Here is a 22884-nt window from a genome sequence, read left to right on the forward strand (position 1 = left end):
CTCTTGCGTTTGTGTTAGCCATGATGTTTTTCTCACGCTGGATCTCTCTACACTATTAAGTGTTTGATTCAAAAATCAATAATAGAGTCGGAGCTCTGATACCAATTGAAGGTAGAGAAAAACATGAAAGTGGAATTTGAATTATTTTCCCTAGAAATAAAAACTTTTGCAACACTACACATACAAAGATAAAAGCAAACAAAACAGAAGTTTATCCTCGTTCGCTTGAAAGTCAAAGTTACTCCAGTCCACGCGGCCAAGGTGATTTCGCCTTCAATAAGGACTCAATCCAATAATCTTGAAAGATTACAATAATCATCTAAGAGTTCAACAATCTCTTAGTCCTCTAAAGTCTACAGACTTCACAAGTCACTTGAGGAATTACAACAACTATTGAGAATTACAATAATGTGTTTGGTGCTTCTAGATAAGCAATATGAATACAATGAAAAGAAGATGATCAATGATCACACAATGAGCAAAAACTCGTGTGATTATTGAATTATACAATAGAAAGAATTTAGTATATGGTTCAAGGTGTATTGTAGAATTCTTGTGTCTTAACTTCATTCTTTTGTATGATGATAGTGAGGCCTTTTTATAGTGCTTTGGAGATGATCCTGTTGGAGAGAATATTGATAGTGATATCTTGCCAATAATGGTACTTAATGATATTAATTTTCCTGTCCTTTCCATATCAGTCTTGGAGGGTAGTCAATGAAGGAGAATTGCGACCCAAAGCGCAGCGGAAATTAAAAATTTTCTCCTTTAGAGATCCTTACGAATGGTCATGATCAGTGATAGAATATTTACCTCTTGTGACGGTTGAAACCTTTGGTGCAGATCTCTTGTGACGATCAAAACCTTTGATGCAAATCCACGAAGCGATCACGAACGTTGAACGATGACAACGTCTCTACTCAGTCCACACGAACGGGTTCCTTCAATCTCAGTGCTAGCTGGTACGAATGAAGGCTTTGAGTGAGAGAGAGAGAGAGTGATAGAAAACGAAAATAATGCAACCGCAAATTTTTGCTTCTGCACAAGGGTTCTATTTATAGAACCACTTGTGTGGGCTTCAAGCTAAAAAGCCCACTTAAGTGTATTTTGGCCCATATCTTATAATATGCCCAAAATCACTTAAGCCCATGGTACCTTACCATATTTCGTATTCTACTCAAGTACACCGTACCTTACGATGTTCTATAATTCACTTAAGGGTACCGTACCTTACGATATTCCTTAGTTACTCTATCTCTCATCAATCCGTCCTTTGTGTGTGACCCTGTAGGTTTTCGCGGCGTTGGCAATTATATTAAATCATGTATTTAACATAATAAACAGTGAGCGGTATCTAGCAACACATCACTGCTACCCAAGACACGAAAATGTCATGTGATCTGACAATTCCTTCTGTGATAATAATTATGTGTATAATTACCCTTTTGCCCTTATGTCTATATTGAACACAAGGTATAGACCGTGTCATCCTTGTCCAGTTCAATATTGGGCCCATAGACATTTATCCTGTTACGCAGGATGGGCAAATTCCATCTAGGACACTCATGTCCCTCAGCATGCTTTGTGGAGTACCCATCAACTGTCTTTATGGTTATCCAGTTACGGACAACGTTTGATCAGCAATAAAGCACTCGACTCTACATCTAGGATCCATAGTGGTTTCAGGTCGAAGAGTGGAATACACTATTATCACCATGAGAATAACTTATGACACCTTGCATAACTTTCTATATAGTATTCTCATAGCGGGTCAATCCGGTATAAATATTACTCCTAATATTCATACCTATGTTTAAGACTTGATAACTCTTTATCCATGATCCATGAGATGTGATCATCAGTCTACAAACATAATAGTCTTAATGCTTTAATGTTATCCCACTTCACACTAAAGCTCGACTACGGATACTTTAAGAATAATGTCCTTATGTTAATGTGTTCTCATGATTAAGTCACACTTAATACATTAAACGGACTATCTATTCCAGGAACTTTACTAAACAAACGTAATAAAGAAAAAGCCTTTTATTATTAATAAATAATTCGATACAAGTACCAAAAGTATTGGCCTCTAGGGCTTACACCAACAGTCAATACTATCCATATATATATTTGTACCATACTTAGAATATTTCTTGACTAAGTTTCTGATTTTGATGAATCAGATGATCTGTTGAGTGTGAATCACAGTGAGCGGAGTTCAGAGTCTTTGAGCAGATCTTGTATTCTTCATATAGTTTTTTGTTGAGTAGTCTTCAGTATTAGCTTGACTGATCTTCAGATAGAGTGTCTTCAGAGTCTACAAATGTAATGTCTTCAGACTCTTTAGATTTACTGTCTTTAGTAGAGCCTTCAGAGTTTAAACCTTCAGAGTCTTCAGATGTCAGATTTAATGATAGAGTCTGTGTATAGCTCTCAAACACGTTTTTATTCAGAGCTGGATATGACATCTTCATATCTAGATCAACTTTTATGGACTGTGTTAGGAGCCAAATATTGTTTCATCAGATTCAGTTTACCTTAGAATCCTGCACACTTAGAAAATTTTATTAGGGTACCAAATTGTTTCATTCTTTGTTATCATCAAAACTTAGAGATATATTGCAGAACCAAAATCTTGTTCTAACATTCTCCTAGAATATGAGGCAATGCATCTCATTATATAGGCCACAAAAAATGATTTCTACACCTTTCAAATTTTGGCCAAAAATAGTAATTCAATGTGCATGGGTGCATGTGCATGTGTTTAGGCCTAAATGATCATTTCAATTAATCCAATTTCATGCACAAATGATGTTGAGATCATAACATGAGTCCGTGCAAAGTAGTGTAACATTTGAGTTCAAAAGTTGCCAAATTGGGCCATGCAAAGAAGCTATATGCAACCCCTTCAAATCTTGTCCAAATGGAGTGATCTTGGACTCTTTGGAAATCTTCCATTATGGGGAACAACTTTTATGATGGAACCTTTTCCATTTGAAGCTTGGAACATGATGAATTCTGACCTTGAAGTTGGAGGAATCAAACATACTTGAAAATTTTCTAAGTTAAAAGTCAAATGACCCCTTTTTCCATCTTGAATAACTTTTGCTAGGAGTTTCAAATGACTTTTATTCCTTCTTCAAAGTTGTATATCTTTCAATTATATTCAATTTGGATACAAATTTGACACCATTTGGATCCAGCATGATAGAGTTATGGATTTTAGAAGTTGAGGAAAAATGCTTCTTCAATGATAAGGACCAAAATGGACCTATAATGTTTCCTCATGGCACATGCCCTTGAAAGTTGAATTTGACCTTTATCAAAGAAGAAAAGTTGAAGAATATATCCTTAATTTGATCATGAGACTTGAATCATCTTCACATCATAAAAATTGAGGAAGTTATGGTTCTTGGAATTTGACCTCCTATCTAGGGCACAAACAAAATGACCTATAATCTTTCACCATAAAAAATGACTTTATAAGAAAAATTAGCTCTTGATGACAACATGAAAGTTGTTTTGAATGTCATAAAGAGTAACTTGGATCTTGGAATCATTTTCATATGACAAAAATTGTCGGAGATAGAGTCTAGGGAACCCTAGATTTGACTAGTTGACTTTTCTGGTCAACCTCCTTGAACCAACTTGCAAACTTATCTTGCTCTTTGGGGATCATGGAGGATCATATATTCTTAATATGAAGTAAAATGTAGTATCTCATGATATATTTGACCAAATGTTGAAGAAACTTGCTAAGGAAGGCACACAAGATACCGAGATGAATTAGGGCTTCCTTGACAAACAAGCTTCAAACTCTTGATGAATTCTTGATCAAAATGACAAATGAAGAACATGGGGATCCATATATGATGCTTAAAACCAATGTGTACCTTTGATTGCTTGATCCCTTGGATTAAGGGTCTCAAACCCTAGTTGTGAACTTGATTAGGCATATGTGGATACACACACTACCTACAAAAGAAACAAAGCTACACTAGACATGTTTTTGGTATTTTGGTTAGTAAACAAAGAAAATAAAGTATGATACAATCACAAATGCTTGGTGATCTCTCCCAATGCAAACCCAATGAATGATAGGTGAGAAGGATACCAAGGTGTGATCTCAATGCCAATGCAAGGTTAATGAGATGGCATAAGGGATCTTAGGGTCAATATTGGGGTCTTACAACTACCCCTATTTAAGATCATTCTATCTGGGGATGTGAAGGTAAAAATCTTCGTATCAACGCTGTAGAATGGACGTAAACAACAACAACAAGAAACAAATTTTGGTCCCTAAGAGACCTCATGATGCATATGATATTAATGCAAAAATAATCTTTGTGGGGGAATATATGCCACAAAGGAAAAGAATCCAGAAGAGACTGAAAGTCCACAGGAGCACAATGCATTCCATAAGGAAAACTCACTGAGGGGACAAAGACTCTAGGGATAAGATCTATGTGTAGGCCAAGCTACGACTTAAAAAACTGCTGGAGACACGAGGGGATTTCCATGAAAATAAATCAATGGAAAGAATCGGACAGGGGAAAAAGAATTTGCATGTATTTGAATATAACCAATACAGCAAGAAACAAACATCGGGGAAATGCGTAAATCAGATCGAAGCTGAAATACCCAAACATAAAAGGAAATTCGATTTCACACAGAAATACAAATCCATACTCAACCGAGAAAGAAAAACTTCAACACATGAGTAAAAGAGATATATCATATACCACCTATTGCCGGGTAGGAAGATAATACACTCGGACAGAGGGACATCCGTCACCGGTTAAGGTAAACATATCAAGGATGACTCATTAAGGAAAATGAGGAATATTCATTACATGTTACTGGGTAAGAATAGCCTACTAGGGAAAATGAAGAAATAAGATTTACAACTACCTGTCACTAGACAGAAGACCAAAGGAAGAATATATGTTACCAGTTAAGGTAAACATATCAAGGATAGATTGTCGGGGAGAAAAGATAGGGTTTACAGCTACCAGTTATTAGGAAGAAGACTGAAGGAAGAATATTTGTTACCGGTTAAGGTAAACATATCAAGGATAAGTTTACAGCAAAGAATATCCGTTACCAGTTAGGGTAAACATATCAAGGATAAACTTGTTGGGAAAGAAGGATTTACAACTACATGTTACTGGGTAGAAGACCGGAGAGAGAATATCCATCACCGATTAAGGTGAACATATCAAGGATAAACTCAGAAGGAAGAGTATCTGTCACTGGTTAAGATGAACATATCAAGGATAGACTACCAAAACAAATAGGATTTACAACTACCTGTTACTGGGTAGAAGACCAAAGAGAGAATATATGTCACCGGTTAAGGTGAACATATCAAGAATAGACTATAAAAAAAGAATAGGAATTACAACTACTGGTTACTAGACAGAAGACCAAAGAAATGAGAATATTCATTACCGATTAAGGTAAAAATATCAAGGATAAACTCGTTGGGGAAACGAAAACGAATTCGTTGGAGAAATCAAAGAAGTAAATTACCTTTTACCAGCTATGGTAAATTAACATAGGTAAAGTACTCAACATCAAGAAAGATATTACCAGCTACTGGGTAATAAACTCTTGGGGGACCAAAAGATCTATCTAGGTAAGAACTAGAAAGAAACAATCAAACAAGACTCAACATAATGAGGATATAACTTAAGGTGAGTGGTTCCATCCAAATAATGAACTAGGGAGGAAACATAAATAATAATCATCCACGAGGAAATAACTTAGTGGGGAAGAAGAAAGGATAAACTCTTTCTGCTTAAGGGGCTAACGCTCTACATTGAAGGAGGACAGACACACCAAATCTGCATGGGAAATGATATCACCAAAGCAGGGGATCCGAAAAATTAGGTAAATGTGTAAAATGCACAATGAAATATCTGATGCTATGTTTATGCATGTATATGTATGAATATGTATATGATTATGCTGACAAACGAGCACGAAGGATATAAATATGAAGATCCAATCATCACAACTAGATACTCGGCTAATCTCAACAATATGAGAACACCAACTGGAGGACTTGCTAGGGATGAAAATAAATTAACGAGGATATAAATCCTATCTTCAAATATGGAATTCCCTGGGTAGTAGCACACAACCATGTACTCAAGGAAGACTGGGGATATAACAATCCAAATCAAATGCTCAACTCTGGTTGGGGGCAAGACACGGAGAACATGTATCCGGCCAAAAAATGTTGAAGACTCGGCGCTCAGAGGAAATGAAAAATATCTACATATCAATAGCAATCACGGGGATCAAAACAGATCCAACTTCCAAAACTCGACTCTCGAAAGAGATGAGGAATAGATGCTAAGGGATAAGCAAAGATCTTGCTTAAAGCTCAAACTCTTTGGGAGAAGAGAAAATACAGCTTGGCAACTCCGTTGGGGAATGAAATCATTGTTGAGGACATCAACCAACATGCTAAGGATAAGAGAGATCTACTGAGGACCCACGTCTTCAAGCTGATGTGTGTGTGTGTGTGTGTGTGTGTGTGTGTGTGTGTGTGTGTGTGTGTGTGTGTGTGTGTGTGTGTGTGTGTGTGTGTGTGTGTGTGTATATATATATATATATATATACATATATATATATATATATATATATATATATATATATATTTCAAAGCCATAAGTCAACGTTGCGGGGGATTTTAGGTCAACACCGTATCAAATGGGAGACAACCCTACAGGGGACATCTACATCAATACTGATCAGAATCCAAAACTTCCAAAAGGAGGAGATCTTTCAGCAGAAGAGGAAACTCTGCGGGGAGTCCATGTCACAACAAGAGGCAAAACTCTGAGTGGGGAACCAGACAACTTACCAGGGATTCCATCAATTAATATCAACTATGTGGGGGCTTCACTGGGGAACAAAATTCGTCAGGACAAATCATGCACCACACAAGTATGCAAACATCAACATATTCCTCAAAAGGAAAAACAACAGTCACAAGACTCTTCTTGGAGATTGAGAAATAAACCAATTCCAAGGTACCAAAAATACCAACCGGCCTGCAGCAACTCGCAAAGGGAGAAACCATACCATGGCTATGCAACAAGCAAATAAAGGTGTTGGGGATCTGAAAACCAAGTAAAGGTTTCACGGAGATCCAAGGTTCAATCATAATACAAACTCAGGATGAAAACCACAAAGGCCTCATCTAGGGAAAGAATGATGAACTACAAGGAGAACAACACATCAACCATGTTGGGGATGAACAACGAACTGTTTGGGGAGCAAACACCACCAAACACTGCTTGGGAAAGACAACAATGCTTCACACATCAAGACTTATCGTTCTCGGGTTGTTGTTGACATTCATTTTCAAATTCAGACTTGTTAAAGTAAATGCGTTATTATTTCAAAACAAATAATCATTGATTTATTTATTTCAAAATTATCATCATAAAAATACAATTTTATTAAACAGAAACATATAAGGATTGCAAATAATTGGATAAAGGCTCAACTTTATTTAATAGAATGGTAGTCCGCAAAAGGCAGGACTCCATGGATCTTTACAAAGTTTGAAAATGGAAATTTACATGGAAAAGGGATACATTGAATAAAATGACCACTACTCCCTACCAACTTTGAAATCCACTATGCTTTTGTCCTTGGTTGAGAATGATTAACCAGAACCAACTGACTGACAATGCTGCTTCAACGATCAGATCTAGCCGGATGCAGTTGCTTTTCATAATCCCTAATTTTTGCCTAGATTGCCCCAAGGTGGGGTACTCAATCTACCAGGATGATTTTTTTGTTTTATATCTCTAAATTTTGCTTGGATCGCCCTTTCGGGTTTTCATTCCATCGAGACGCTCATTTTTTCCTAAGCCACCCTTTCGAGTTTTCAACTTAGCAAGTTGTTCTTTTCTTTTTTAGGCAAAGTATTTCTTGATTACATCGACATTCACTGGATGAGTGAACTCTTCACCATCCATAGCTATAAGAATCAATGCACCTCCTGAGAAGGCTCTCTTAACAACATATGTGCCTTCATAATTAGGAGTCCACTTGTCCCTAGAATCAGGTTTGAAACATAAAATCTTCTTGAGCACGAGGTCACCTTCTCGGAACACACGAGGCTTGACCTTCTTATCAAAAGCTTTCTTCATTCTCTGCTGATATAACTGACCATACCACATGGTAGTAAATCTCTTCTCTTCAATCAAATTCAATTGATCAAACCTGGTCTAACACTATCCAGCTTCGGTCAACTTGGTTTCCACCAATACACACAATGATGGGATCTCAACCTCTACGGGGAGCACAACTTTCATGCCATAAACAAGAGAGAAAGAGGTTGCCCATGTTGAAGTGAGGACGGATGTACGGTACCCATGCAAAGCAAATGGGAGAATCTCATGCCAATATTTGTACGTCACAACTATCTTCTGTATAATCTTATTGATGTTCTTATTCAGATCTTCAACAGTCTCATTCATCTTGGGTCTGTAGGGAGAAGAAATATGATGTGCAATCTTGAAGTCTTTGCAAAGAGCTTCCACCATATTGTTATTCAAGTTCGTTCCATTATCAGTAATAATCTTACTTGGCACACCATATTGGTATATAATCTGATTTTTGATAAACCTTACAATAACTTGCTTGGTCACATTTACATACGATGCCGCTTCAGCCCAATTTGTGAAGTAATCAATAACCACCAGAATGAAACGATGTCAATTTGAAGCTTTGTGCTCAATCATGCCAATCATATCAATTACCCATATGGAGAAAGGCCATGGAGAGGAAATGACATTCAAAAGTGTCGGAGGAACATGAATCTTATCCACATAGATTTGACACTTGTGGCATTTCTTCACAAACTTGCAACAGTCAGATTCCATTGTTAACCAATAGTAACCTTCTCTCAACATCTTCTTTGCCATAGCATGTCAATTGGAGTGAGTACCAAAGGGACCTTCATGGACTTTTGTCATCAATAAGTATGCTTCGTGTCTATCCACGCATCTGAGCAAAACCATATCGAATCCCATTATCAATTAAATTCCAGTTCTCATCTAGCAGTCGGATCCAATTCTCATATAGTAACCAATTAAAGACCAGATCCCGAATGGAAGTTGATTTTTCAATTCCAGTTCTCGTCTGTCATTTTGATTTGCATATCCAGTACCCATCTGAAAATTGAACCTTCTTCATCCTAAAGACCAATACTCATTTGGCAATCAAATCATTTCCATTTCAAAGTCCAGTACTCGTCTGACGATCTAATCATTTCCATTTTTTAGTCCAGTACTCATCTAACAATCTAATCACCTTTCAAAGTTCAACTTTGCTTGGTGGGTGTATCTCAAAAGCTTAACCTCGCTTGGCTCTTTTCAACAAATGAAAATAAACCATTCTTGACATACTTACTTTGAAGTCCAATTTCCACTGGCGCACATCCCTTAACCCAATACATGCATTGATCAATCATTACATTTTATGCATCATTTCATGCGTATCATATCCATAGGTGTGTTGAACTATGCCAGATAACCAAAGACATATCATGCACCAGCAAGTGCATCAACACAAAGCATACATGCATAACATAAGCCAGGCTTCTGTGGTCGCTCATGGAAGTCCAAATTAATTCCTCATTTAAACAGTTACAATTTCCCAGGTGAGTTCTTATCTCAGTAGGAATGCTTATTGGTTTCCCCCAGTACGTAACTTCCCCTGTAGAGTCTAATTTGAAAGTTTTCCCCAACAAGAATTCTCCCCAGTGAGTCCTTTTTGGAATTTTTCCCAGTGGATAGTCGTCTTAAATGATCCATGTTAACCCGTGAGTAGGTGTTAACCTTTCATATCCCCGACAAACTTCATTTGTCTTGACCTAAGAAAAAATATCCAAATTGATAAAGATCTTGTCTTATCTTGATCTATGCATCGACCTTCAGGTTGACGACGATCTTATCCTGTGTGATCTAAGCACTGACCCTTGGGTTGGAAAAAATGTGTCTCACCTTAATCTAAGCATCAATCTCTGGATTAAAGACGATTTGTTTGTTTTGACCTAAGCACCGACCTTTGGTTAGTGACGATCATCCTTTGTTGATCTAAGCATCGACCTTCGGGTTGACTATAAACTTTTCCTATTTGATCTAAGCATTGACCATCGGGTTGACGATGATCTTTTCCCGTTTGATCTAAGAATCGACCACCGAGTAGATGACGATCTTTTCCCGTTTGATATAAGCACCAACTCTCAAGTTAACGATGATCTTTTACGTTTGATCTAAGCATCGACTTTTGAGTTGATGACGATATTTTTCCACTCGATCTAAGCATCAATCTTCAAATTGACGAAGATCTTTTCCCGTTTGATATAAGCATTGACCATCGGGTTGACGATAATATTTTTCCCATTTGATCTAAGCATTGGCCCTCGGGTTGAAGATGATTTTTCCCGTTTGATCTAAGCATCGACCCTCGGGTTGATGACTATCCTTTCCATTTTGATATAAGCATCGACCCTCGGGTTAACGACGATATTTTCCCATTTGATCTAAGAATCGATCCTCTAGTTGAAGACGATTTTTTCCCGTTTAATCTAAGCATCGACCCTTAGGTTGACGACGATCTTTTTTTTTATCTAGGCATCGACCCTCAGGTTGACGATGATCTTTTCCTATTTAATCTAGGCATAAACCTTAGGGTTAAAGATGATATTTTCCCGTTTGATATAAGCATCGACCTTCGAGTTTACGATAATCCTTATCCTTTATCTAAGCATCAACCCGCAAGTTAACGATAATCTTGCATCCTATACTGATTTAGTTGTGTTCTTATTTTCTCATTGTTTCTCTTCATACCTCATTGGATAAAATTTGAGTCCTTTTTGGTATTTAATTATCTTTCACCACGAATGTATGAAGACCGTTGTCATTCATACTCTCGAGTTAAAGGTAATTAAAAAATGGCAGTTGTCATACCCTAAATTTTGACCGTATTTTACTAGTTTACTTTTTCTGGGTGTACAAAAAGCATTTGCATTTGATTCATTTTTAGGCCCAAATTAAAATAAAAATATTTAAAAAATAGATATATTCATGTTTTTATTTTTAAAAAAATAAAAAAAGTCAATAAAACGTCAAATACTGACTTTTTAAAGTATTTTATTATTAATTTTGCCATAACTCACGTGATAACATAATGTTACATACTCATTTAGTCCATTCTACTTTTAATAGTAATAATTGAGTAGCTTATTATTATTATTATTATTATTATTATTATTATTATTATTATTAACTTAAATACTAAAAATAAAATTAAAGTTTATAAAAATACAAAAGTAGTTATATTTCCTTTTAAATTAAATTCTCATTTTAAAATACCGTAATTAATTGGAAAGGAATGAGTGAATGCACATTCATTTGTTTCTCGAATAATGGAGGACTTAGCATACGCTTCGTCTACACGATCATTTGCCTTTCGCAAACAATCTTCACAATAAACTTAAAATCAATCTCACCTCATCAAATTAATCTTTTTCCCTCGTGTAATCAAAGCAAACTTTTTTTTATAAAAAGGATAGTGTTTGACTCATTTCAACGTCAAATACAAACAAATTCTTTAGCCTCCATAGTGTGAGCATACACACAGATGTTTAACCACTAGAATGCGACTTAAACACTATTCTCTAAAAATAGCCAATACACAAACATTTTTTTACAAATAACTACGTAGGGTTGAGTTCCCCATCGCACATAGGGATGCATAGGAGCGAGATTCCACATCTCGAAAGGTACATTAATAAAAAACTAAATTTCCCCCTTTTCGTAATTGTCTTTGAATAAACAGAAAAAATTTGAACATTCTAATGACGAACACTCACAAAATAATTATAAGATTCTCGTAAGGGTGCTAATACATTCCCCTCACATAACCGACTCCCGAACCCGAATCTGGTTGCAACGACCATGTTTTCATCCTTCAAGGGTTTTATAGATTGTTCCCTTTAAAAGTAAAACTTAGGTAGAGACCCTGTAATTATTTCGAGCATTAGTACGCTCGGGCATTTCTTCACTCTATGACAAGCAACATCATTTTTGGAAATGCTAAAACGTGTTGTATTGGTTACATAAAAAGTGTAACCGGTTACAGGTATAAGAAAATATCATGATGAGTATGAAAGATTCAATTATATGCAGCGATGAATGGTATTTAGACTCCGGGTGTTCTACTCATATGACGGGGAGGAAAGATTGGTTTGTTAAATCAATTGTGCCATGAAAAACAATGTGAAGTTCGTAGATGACACCACTCTAGCGGCTGGTGGGATCAGTGTGTTTTAATCATGAGAATGAATGGTGGACATTCCTTAATGAAATATGTGTTGTACATTCTATGAATCAAATGTAACCTTCTAATTATTGGCCAATTTCTTGAGAAGAGTTACAATATTCACATGAAAATAAGGGGTTACGCATTATGAATGAAAATGAGGTTTTGGTCCTTAAAGCTCCTATGGATGTCAATAGAACTTTCAAGGTTGAGTTGAAGGTTATGGAGCATAGATATCTTGCTACAACGGTGAGTCGAGAAGAGTGAATATGGCACTATTTTCTTAGGCATCTCAATATTTAATATCTCAAAGACTTACAAAAGAACAAAATGGTAATAGGGTTGCCATTGATCAACATATCGACTAAAATTTATAAAGAATGTGTGCCAGAAAAGCAACATAAGGGTAAATTCAACAAGGGTGCAGGTTGTAGAACCAAGAATTACCTTGAGCTGGTGTATTCAGACGTGTGTGGACCGATGCAAGTTGATTCGATTGATGGCAACAAATATTTTGTCACATTCATCGACGATCATAGTAGAAAGTTTTGAACATAACTAATCAAGAGAAAGGATAAGGTATTTAAAGTGTTTAATAAGTTCAAGTTCATGGTTGAGAGGAAAAGCGGTCATAAGCTCAAAGTTCTCAAAATGGATGGTGGAGGTAAATATGTCTCAAAAGACTTTGAGATGTTTTGTGATCAAGAAGGAATAGTATTTGAGGTTGTACCACCTTATATATTGTAGACAAATGGTGTTTCTGAAATAAATAATTGATCGATTATGAACATTCTAAGAAACATGTTAAATGGGAATAATTTGCCAGAAGAGTTATGGGGAGAAGTGGTATGCACAACTGCCTATTTGTTGAATAGGTCTCCAACAAAGAAGCTTGAGAAGGTAAAACTAGAGGAAGCATGGTCAGGATTCAAACCGAATCTGAACTATTTGAGAGTTTTTGGTTTCGTAGTGTATCGAGATGTTTCGGGGCAGATTAGGAAGAAGTTAAATGATAAGGAAGAAATGACGATACTTGTAGGGAATCACTCAACTAGTGGTTACAGGTTTTTTGATGCAGAAAATAGAAGGTTGTGATCACCTGAGACGTTGTTTTCGACGAGATAAAGCAATTGTAGTAGCCTATAACCAGTTACGCAAAAGATGTAATCGGTTACAACTTTGAAAATTCAGATTCTAGAGAATTGGAACAAGCACAAACCCTTGTCGTCGAAGCCCAAATTGAAGAGAATGTGAGAAGATCAACAAGGCAACGAGGTTTTCCTCAACGACTCTAAGATTGTGAGTTGTTTCGCGATAACAAAGTCAAAGATGATGGTAATTTCATCCATTTTGCACTTATGTCCAAATCCAAACCCGTTAAAACGGAAGAGGCTTTAAGTGATCCAAAATGGATTTGTCTTATGAAGTAGGAGCTGGAATCTATTGAGAAGAACAATAGTTGGGAGTTGGTTGATCTACCGGATGGGAAGAAGTCAGTTGGTGTAATATGGGTGCTCAAAGTGAAGGCAAATCCCAAGGGTGAAATAATCAAGCCTAAGGCTCGATTAGTTACAAAGGAATTATTGCAAAGAGAAGGCATAAACTTTGAAGAGGTATTCATACTATTTGCTATGATTGATACCATATGGCTAGTTGTTGGCATTGCAAATGACAACAATTGGTTCATCCATCAAATGGACCTCAAAATTTGCGTTTTTAAATGGACCGCTTGAAGAAGAGGTGTGTGTATAACACCCCCTGGTTTTGTTGTGAGAAACCGAGAGCTAAAGTTATACAAGTTGAAGAAACCGTTGTAAGGTTTGAATCATACTCCAAGAGCTTGGAACAAAAGGATAGATGGTTTCTTAAATGGGGTTGGCTTCAAGAAATGTGTATTCGAGCATGGTGTGTATGTGAATATGAATACAAGGGAATGAGATGTTATCCTTTGTCTATATGTACATGACTTGTTGATAATGGTCAACAATAGAAAGTGAATTTATAAGTTCAAGAGTGAACTTATGAAATACTTTGAGATGACCGACCTTGGCCTCACGACATATTTCCTTGGCATTGAGTTCCACAAGTCCAAAAGGGGACTGCTCATGCACCAAAGAAGATATGCACTTTAGATATAAAAGAAGATTGAAATGGAGCATTGTAATTCTTCCATTACTCCAGCTGAATCGATGCTAAAGTTATCGAAGAGTGAGGATAAGCAAGATGTTGATCCAACTCAGTATATGAGGCTTGTTGAATCCTTGCGCTACTTGTGCAATATGCGATCGGACTTGGCGTTTAGTGTCAGTATCATGAGTAGATTCACTGAGAGGCCAAAGGTGCCTTACTTAGCAGCAGTCAAGAGGATCCTAAGATATGTGAAAAGATCGATTGGCTACATAATTATTTTCCTGTAGCGGAGATTGGTAGTAAATCCCATTTGCTCAATTTTACATATTCCAATTGGTGTGGAGATAAAGATGATCGACATTCAGCAGCTGGATACATCTTTATGTTTGGCAGAACACCTATCTCATGGTGTTCTAAGAAGGAATCGGTAGTTGCACTCTCGTCATGTGAGGCCGAGTACATTGTCGCTTCGTATACGTGTGCCAAGACGTATGGCTAATGAATTTATTGAAAGAGCTAGGCAGGAATGATGGTAAGGATATTACACCCTGGTTGATAACCTTTTCGTGATTCATTTTGCTAAGAACCCAATTGCACATGGGAGGAGAAAGCACATTGAGATGAGGTTTCACTACTTGAGGGAACTTATTAGTGAAGGAAGGTTGAGATCGGGATATTGTCGAAGCGAAGAACAAGTTCTTGATTTATTGACCAATTAAGTCATAATTGAAGTGTTCAAAAGATTAAAGATGAACATGGGCATGGAAGACTTAGAACACTTGAATTGAGGTGGTATGTCATGAGAAAATCCATAATTCAAGTGTTGTAACCGGTTATCACAGGGGTGTAATTGATTACAGTTGTGTGAAATAAATTAATAGGAAATCTTTAAAGGGAAATTCTCGTTGGTGTAACCGGTTACGCATTCATAGTAACTGGTTACCACTATTGTATTTTTAGAAGCAGTTTCAGCTATAACTTATGTCCCAATCCACTTGTATATCATTTATATATCTTGGAGGTATTGTTATGATTGTTAATATGAATGAAAATATTCTCACCCTCTCTCTCTCTCTCTCTCTCTCTCTCTCTCTCTCTAATTTCAAATATCTATTTCCCTTTCCACGCTCAATTTTCTCCAATATTCACAAATCTTGTGGTTCCAATTGTAGGTGAGATGTTTGATAATCATCTCCGATAAATTTGGAGGATGGGACGGTACAAAGAGGCCGAAACAAGGAGATATAGAGAGGATGATGACACTGGTATTGCTGAGTTGCCATACCTACATTTGAACTATTTTAAAAGTTTTTTAGTGGCTTTTAATACTAACTAGATGTTGACCCGTGCATTGCGCGGGATACCGATGAGAGTTTCTTTTTTTTCATTTGTGATATCTTAATATATGAGTTAGACTTAGCATGTGAAACTCATGAAAAAAAATTGTACACCCGGCAAGTCGAAAGCCTGAAAAGGCGACTTGGGCAAAAAAGGGTATCCTGGTGGACTCAAAACCCAAAAGGGCGGTCCAGGCAAAAGAGGGATTGGAACGAACAACTGCGTCCGGCATGATCGTTTGCGCTTTGGTTAAGGCACATGGGTAATAACCGGTAGGGATCAATCAGAATCGTCTTGTTCAGAAGGCAGAAAGTACGGAGAGTCTGAGGACATATGGGGTGTAACCGAGTTGGAACTCGAGGAGATCCCGGTTTCACATTGCCCTTAGGATAGATTTTTCCTTTTGTGCGCAATTGCCTCTTTTCAGGAATTGCTTCCTTTGTATTGCTCAGTTTGAGCCACATTTTTCAATCAATAAAATGCATATTCAGTCAAATAATTTTGTGTTTGTTTTTCATTACCGCTTTGATTGCAAAAACATCCAATTGTTTGTGATAAAGAATCTTTGCATTTTAAGACATACAGGTCCCTTCCAATGCATGTTTATTAGATTGAAAACTTGAAATCTTATTCGGAAGGTTGAGTGGCCCAAGTGTTGAAATCTTGACACGCCTGGGGCACGATTTTATCTAACGATCTCTTTTGCAGGTACTGTTAGGTATTTTCGCTCACTTGCAGGTTGTGATGTGGAAGCTTTTGACAAAACAGTCCCCATGGAGTCCATTCAGGGACGAATGGATAGAAGAACGGTGAAGAGACGACGACGAGACGTACGAAGATCCTTGAGAATTAATCAAAAAGACTCTTCAAAGTCTGAAGATTGAAAAGTCTGTATAAATCCCAGGGGTTCGCTCTCCGTCGAGTACGGAGCAGTTGGGAATACAAGATGATGGAGCAGAAAAGGTCCAGACGAGTCTGGGAGTTCTCAAAATTGGAAAGCTGACATGGGAGTTGGATATGAATACCATGGTTCGACGAGTCGTCGGGTGTTCAGTACCAGACTGTCCTCCTCCCCAAGCAGAGTCGGAATGACTAATTCCCCAGCAGATTCAAGGTCTGTGGATTCCCTAGCAGGGTCAGGATGGTTATCCCCAGCAGGTTTGAGATTGATGCTTCCCCAGTCGCCAGGCCTGAAGGTTGTTGTTTCCCTAACGGAGGTATCTGTGAGGGTTTCCCAAGCAAATTCGGGATTTATATCCCCAGCAAGTCAAAGACTGTTGTTATCCCCACAGAGTGCGTTGGTGATTTCGTCCCCAGCGGTATCCCCAAGCGGATCGGGTGCAAAGGAGGTTTTTCCCCAGCAAGGGTTGCCTTTTCCCAGCAGCGGTGCTATTCCCCAACAGGGCGGAAATCGAAGTGTTGTCGAGTTCCTCAGCAGAGTGTCTCGAGCTCCCCAGAAGAGTCCCTCGAGGGGGATACTTTTTATACATTCATCATGTAGAATAAGCATAGCATATTGCATAATGAATCGCGTAGCATATCCATAATTATGGAGCATTACGCAGAAAAATCAATCATGCATCATATTGCAAGCATGAGCTAGTCTCAAACCGTGGTCATCGTTTGAGAAGTGGTTGTGCCCAAAGGTGAAGATGCTACTCCGAGGAGTGTGGTACTGTATCAACAATATTCCCCAGTAGTGAGATACTGGAGGAGATTTCTGCCGTGCGAGACGGAAGTTGGAAGATGTTACTCTGAGGAGTTTAGCATCATGATGACGGATCAACAATGTTCTCCAGTAGTGCGATACTGGAGGAATTTTTCCGTCAGACGGAGATGGAAATAAAATCAAAGGGCGTTACGCGATCAGCGCGACAATCGGGGTTCAAACGGAGAGAGGGAAGTGTTAAGGCATTTTCTGGAGATCGGGGGTCAAGTGGAGAAAGGGAAATGTTGAGGCATTTTCTGGAGAACGGGGTCCAAATAGAGATTGGAGTTGAAGATTATATCCGGGATGAGGTCCTCAGGATTATCTTCTGTTCATGTGTCACCTTAGACTTTGGCTGAGGCCAATGGAGGTCGTTATGGGTGTCTTCTGAGGAAGAGATGCACATGTTACCTTCCTTTTGTGCAGGTGTACCCTCTGATATGTCGCCCTCAGAGTGGTGTTTGGTGTTATTTCCGACGTTGCCAGCGGAATTATCACAAGAAAGCGGAGAACAGGGTTCAAATGGAGAAAGGGAAATGTTGAGGCATTTTCTGGAGAGCGGGGTTCAAATGGAGAAAAGGAAATGTTGAGGCATTTTCTGGAGAGCGGGGTTCAAATGGAGAAAGGGAAATGTTGCGGCATTTTTTGGAGAACGGGGTTCACAATGGCGATCGCAAGTTATCGTCAGGCGACTGGGGTTCAAATGGAGAATGGGGTTCATTATTTTGGCAAACAAGATGTCGGGGTTCAAATGCAGTGATCCGGGATCATTTGCGCGAAAGAAAAATTTCGGGGTTCAAGAAAACGAAAAAAGAGAAAAAAAATTGGGGTTCAAGAAAAAGCAAAAAAAAAGAGGATAATCCCCAGCGGATAAGTGGTGATCAGGCCATGGTTATTCCGGTGTTACCATTTATTTTGGTATCCAGGTCGACATTCTGTTTCGGTGATCAGGCCGACTTTCTTCGTACCAGACGGATTCTTCCTTCGAGATTGCTTCTTCGCCGATTCTGACAGGCGTTGTTAATTATTTTCCCATCAGAGTGAAAATTGTTCGTCTGTTCTTGGTATTCAATCACTCTTCATCTTGATCATCTGAAAGCCGAGGCTATTCATATCGACAGGTTCACAGTGGATTGAATAGGGGCAGCTGTAACACCTCAAAATTTGCCCTCCTCTCTTGGGACTAGCTTAGCATATTGCATTTCATTTTTAGGTCATTAGGCATTGCATATTTACACATCATATGGCCACAACAAGCAAGTCATCCTCCTAAGTCTTGATCAGAAGATAAAGAGGTTAAGATTCAAGCCTGAGGGTTCATTGAATGGATCACTAACCATCTGAGGGTTTGTGCTTCAAATTAGGGTTTCTTGATTCTTCAAGGAGAGTTGATCATCATCTTGGTTGAAATGGTACATCATCATCATCATGTTCTGTCATCATCCAAGAGATTCATTGTGATTGATCAGATTCCTTGGGATTAGGGTTTTGACCTCTGGTCAACCCTAATCATCTGGATGGTGCCAATCAGGGCTTGTCAAGGGGATGAGGTTTTCAATTGAGATGAGAGATCATTCTAGGGTTTCATTGAGCTTATGGAAGCTAGGGTTTCATCATTGAGCCATTTCATCAGGAGTTTGAGGCTCAAGTTCAACAGTCAAGCTGAAATTCATCTATCAGTCAACAAAAGTCAACCAAAGGTCAACTGATGGATTTGGAGGTGGGAGAGGGTTAGAGACATTTCATTCATGTCCAAACAAGTTTCATTTGACATTTCAAACATCAAGAATGAAGAAAATAAAGTCAGATGAAAACTTTCCAAAAATAGAAAGTGACTTGTAATTCAAAATTGCCAAAAATGGAAAGGTTTTCTCCTCAAAATTACATGTCCAAAAATGCTTCAAATGAAATTTTGTCCAACATGAAAGTTGTAGATCTTTCTCTCACCTTTCCAAAAAGTCCAAGAACGTGAATTTCTCATTTGTGGTTGGCAAGTTATGGATTGATCATTGTCAAGAAAAGTTGGATTTCAAAGGTGCATAACTTTAGATTCACAAGGCCAAATGGAGTGAGGTTTTTTTGAGCAAATTTCTTTTGATCCCCTCTATCCAAAACAAGCATTACATGTCATGAATTTTGCTCACACAAAAAGTCCATTTTTCAAGTGGACTTAATTTGAATTTTGGAGGGAAAAAGGTGTTTTTGCAAAATATTCATTGTTTTCACTCCATTCCATTTGCATTAGCTCACAAACATGTTTTAAAACTTGCTCAAACCAGAAATTGGCACTGTTACATTGCATTGCACATGTGTGGGTGAATTGACCAAATTACCATTTAGCATGAAAATGCATTTTCACTAATCACTTGCATTAGCACTAATTAGGATTAGAAACATGATTAAGCCATGCTATATATTGCTAATCCTAACTGTTTTTCAGATTAACATTCATTGCAAACAGATCTAGATCCAAAAATAGCAAATTCTCTCAACTTTTCTTCTTGATTTTTTCTGAGATTTCTTCATAGATCTTGAATTGTTCTTCAAGGATCCATCATTCACAAGCATTGTTGGAGCTTCTGCAAGCAAGAACTCATCCATTTCATGCAGAATCAAGAACTGTTCAATCGAGCATCATCCATGGCAGATCAGAATTGGAGCAAGATTAAGCAGCATTGAGCTTCGAATCTCTTTCCATTCATCAACATAAGCGCCATAGAGCATCTGTTTCAAGCTTACACCTCCAAAAAACTCCAAATCACGATCTGCACTTCACACTAGGTTGGAATTCGAATTCTCTAATTGTTGAAATTAGGTTATGGCTTATGTAGATCTTCTATTGTAGAGCATGCTGAACCTTATACTTTTGATTTTCATCATGTATTGAGTGAGATATTGTGAATTGAAGTTTGACGTCCAAATGTTCTTGTGATCGATCCGAGTTTGTTAGCATGAATTAAGCTTAATTGTTGTTAGATTATTGATGTGCATGATGAGACGAGTTGAATGGTATATCATTTGTTAATTTCTGTGAGAAATGTTCATCATCTGGAAATTGTATGAAGAACATGTTGAATACGCTCAAGAACACTGTCCAGATTGTGCTAGATCCATATTCCCTTGTTTTTGCATGTTTTCGGTGTTTATTTGCCATGAAGCCACTCATGCGTGGCCACGTGTATAAGTGAAACGGCGCGTTTCACTTGAAACGCGCCAGATTTGAATGTGGAGGAGGATCGAATCCGGGCGGCATCACCTTCCTTTTGGCATTTGCATTATTTTTCTTCATTACTTCACATGTTCACCTTGCCTTATTTCACTTTTTTTAATTTTTCACCATGTTACAAAATTCATATCTCATTCAATATTTGTCCATTTAATATGAGATTTTTTTCACCATGATCCTTGTAATCTCTAGTATTTTTTGGTGATTTTTGTGGAAATTGTGCACGTGTGGTTTTTTGAATGGCCTAGGGTTTGTTTAGATGTATTCTTTCATGCACATTGCTTGGTATTTTGATCATGAAATGATGATGCTTAATTGGAAATTCCTGAAATTTTGTATGCATATTCTAGACACCTTAAGGAGCATTTTTATATGTGGTTTGTGATTTTTGAGTTTCTGGATTGTGAGATATGCTATGATCTTTAGAGGTGTGACAATTTGTGTCATACCATTTCATGTCCAACTTCATGATTTTTGTTACCATGCCATATGAACTCAAAATGGTCTGAGTTTTTGCATGTTGATACTCCTGGATGTTAGGTTCACTTGTGAATTTTTCTGGAATATTTTAGTGCATTTCCTATTTGTTTTAGAATTTCCTTTCTGTTTGACCAAATGTGGATCTTTTGTGAGTCATGATCTTAAATGTTTTGTGAAATTCTTGATATGTATTGGATGGACTTGAAATTTTGTGGAGTGATTATAGACATCTTGAAGTGTGTCATGGCTTTGATTTGGTTCATTTATCTTATGCCAATTCTTTTTTATGATTGCTTGAAGTTGATGCATGATTTAATGCCTTGTATGAGCTTGTTTGAGTATGCTTTGGCTTGATGAATTTAATTGACTTGCTTCCCTTTGTCCAAATGGCCTGAAATTTGGTGTGTAGATCATGTTGTGAATTCTGTTTGACCATGATTTTTTTGGGGATTTAATGAAATGTTTGTGAGTTGATTTGAATTGGATCTTTTTGTTTGGTCCTATGAGGTTCTAAATTGCATGCTTTGTACTCTTTGCCTCATGAAATGATAATGGTTGATGATATGAACATGAGACCAATTGGATTTGATTATTAATTGATTGATCTTGATTTTGGATAAGTTTCATGTTATGTTTTGGTTTATTGCTCTCATTTTGACCCTAGTCTTGTACTAGTGGTTTGTGTTCTCACATTTGAGCTTTGTTTCAGGTCAAAGAGCACAATTGCTTATACTTGATGATGTGCACTCAATTGGGATTGGTTTATTGCTTGTTTATGACTAATTTGAGTTTGTTTTGTAGGCATTGAGACTTATGCTTAGGCCTTGTGGCTTGCACCTATGTGCATTGATGCTTGTTATCTGCTTGTGCTGTGGACTTGTAATTTTCTGTTTGACTTTTGTTTGTCTGGTATACTGATTATGTTGGATTAATTTCAGGTACCTTAGTTGCTATAGTTCATTGTGAACTTGCTTGTGCTGTTGCTTGGTTGTATAAACCAATTGAGGTATAGCATCACTAACTCCATGTAGTCTGGAAGACCTGGCCTGTTACTTGGCCAGGCACCTGTCTGAAGTCCTCCTTAAGAGGCAATGCTTGTGCTTGTTTATTTTTATCCCCAAGCAGGAAAAGACCTTGATTAAGGCAATTGGCAGATACAAGAGATGTGCAATCCATCTCCTGCTATTCTTGTTGAGTCATCCCTTTGCTCACACAACTGGTGTTGATGCATTGTGGATCCTAACCCAAGATCCTTGTACAGTTGTACAGTTGAGTCAGTGTCATAAGTGTAGAAGGGTTCCCACTTTCTGAACCCACACTTCTTTGTCTGAAGCTCTCCCTGGCCAGGGATAAAGAGCTGTGAGGCACACCCCTCACTCCCATTTCATCTGGCTTCACCCTAACTCTCAATGTTAGGGTTAAGAGCTAACATCACCTGATACAGTTGGCTTGCTTTTGCAGCCTAACCCTTGTTTGAGCCACCTCTGTCTGTGTATAGTGTGTGCTAATTGTGAATATTCGCTTTGTTTTGATTATGCTTGCATGCTTTGCTTTGCCTGTTTAGGATTAGCTTGCTGCCTGTGCAAGTTAGGATAGAAACCATAACTTAGGGATGATATGCATGATAACATCTAGGCTCGAGTAC

This window comes from Lathyrus oleraceus, chromosome 6 (genome assembly GCF_024323335.1).
Source record: "Lathyrus oleraceus cultivar Zhongwan6 chromosome 6, CAAS_Psat_ZW6_1.0, whole genome shotgun sequence".
NCBI lineage: Eukaryota > Viridiplantae > Streptophyta > Magnoliopsida > Fabales > Fabaceae > Lathyrus > Lathyrus oleraceus.